The 1474-nt window shown below is 45.7% G+C and overlaps 2 protein-coding genes across 4 annotated transcripts in view; one reads left to right on the top strand and one right to left on the bottom strand.

Moving 5' to 3' along the window:
- LOC107549777 (insulin-induced gene 2 protein-like) overlaps positions 1 to 409 on the bottom strand; it is a 7102-nt gene extending 6693 nt beyond the window's left edge. Inside the window, exon 1 of the mRNA XM_016230951.1 lies at positions 273 to 409. The gene's annotated coding sequence lies outside the window, so the exon portion shown is untranslated. The remainder of the gene's footprint in view (positions 1 to 272) is intronic.
- Positions 410 to 607: 198 nt separating this feature from the next.
- The window catches only part of usp37 (ubiquitin specific peptidase 37), a 20488-nt gene continuing 19621 nt past the window's right edge, over positions 608 to 1474 (top strand). For all 3 annotated transcript variants that reach the window (XM_016230947.1, XM_016230945.1, XM_016230946.1), the window contains exon 1: positions 608 to 788. The gene's annotated coding sequence lies outside the window, so the exon portion shown is untranslated. The remainder of the gene's footprint in view (positions 789 to 1474) is intronic.

Here is a 1474-nt window from a genome sequence, read left to right as displayed (position 1 = left end):
CTATAATATCTGTACTCTAAATCACTTCAGATTTAAAAAATAACCTCTGACACACAAACTCTTATTAGACACCGCATACACATCCCTGGTAACTTGGCAGGACTAGTTAAATATCTCTAGCTGGTAAAGGAGGCTGAACACAGGCCACATCAGCAGCAGGCCTTTCAGCACTCACAATGTAAACAGACCTCAAACGCGTTTACCTGAATAACGACTGCGATTCATTAATAAAGGACACAGTGAACACAAAGTACGTCGAAGCTGTCACTCACCGTGCTAGCGCTTTAAAGAACCGTCTGTCTTCCTCTGAGCTGAGATGTTAAAGTCCTAAGCGAAGGAAGACCTTTCTCCCTGTTTCTCTCCGTGTGAATGGATAATGCTGAACTTCCGCCCCGCTGATCGCGCGCTGCCTCTGCAGCCAATCAGAGCGGGCGCTGGTGACGTAACACAGAAAATATTTAGTGACGCTTCATAACGTTTTTTTTTTAGATTTGGGATCAAACTATCATTTTCTTTGCACATACATTTAATTCAATATCATACACTGTCAGAATAAAAACATTTCAGTTTACACAGACGAAATCCCGCCTAATCTCGCGCGAGTTTGCGCGCCTCTTCTCACCTCCCATTTCCGCTCTAAATTTCCACCTTCCCGCCATCATCGGCTGCTCGTGGTACGCGAGCGCAGATAACATCATAGCCGGCAAAACTCACACGCTGGCGGTGCGCCACACTGAGCGGATACTCTCATCCTCCAGCGCTTTCTTCGAGGCATTACCCTCCCGCAGGTGAACGAGATGAGCTGATTTTGCGCTCGTTTTTTCTCGGAACGGTCAGTTAGCGGGAGCCAAGCCTGTCACACGGCCTGGGCTGCTAATGCTAGTTAATTAGCTGCGTGTGGACGATGCGTGTGTGATTATTTCACAGCGGAGTGTGAGAATACGGCACGATACAGAGCCGCTTCAGCCAATTACACGAGTGTTGCTGTGTTATAAGGCGGGGTCGTGAGTGTGTGAAGTGTGCTGGGTGTCTAGGGAAGCTAGTCGAGCTGGTTCGGTTAAAGCGCGCGTAATGTCTTGACCTGATGTGTTTGTTTACTTGCCTCCTCACTCACTGGAACAGCTCGAAACACGCGGAACTCTTTGGGAGCAAATCTGATAAAGGAGAGCTTTGGGCATCGTTTTGATGCGTGACTTAATCAGTTCACTTTAAAACGTTAGAAGTTTGTCATACTTACGCTTAAGGCTTTTAGAGCAACAGTTTTGTGATTTGACTTAATGATTTAGCTTTATATCATGTGGGATATTTGCAAAGAAGTGGATGTAAGAAGTGTAAGGTAACAGTTTAGTGCGGATTTTACACTGGCGCCTATGTTTGTGCTGTATGGATAGTTGTCGTTGATAGTTTTAAGTACGGTGGCCGAGAAGTGCAAAGCAAACCACAATTCTGAAAACAAAGTAACAAATTACAAACG

The sequence above is a fragment of the Sinocyclocheilus grahami genome, unplaced genomic scaffold (assembly GCF_001515645.1).
Source record: "Sinocyclocheilus grahami isolate Dianchi unplaced genomic scaffold, SAMN03320097.WGS_v1.1 scaffold380.1, whole genome shotgun sequence".
Taxonomy (NCBI): domain Eukaryota; kingdom Metazoa; phylum Chordata; class Actinopteri; order Cypriniformes; family Cyprinidae; genus Sinocyclocheilus; species Sinocyclocheilus grahami.
The sequence above is the reverse complement of the archived record's forward strand: the minus strand, read 5'-3'. Positions and strand labels throughout refer to the sequence as shown.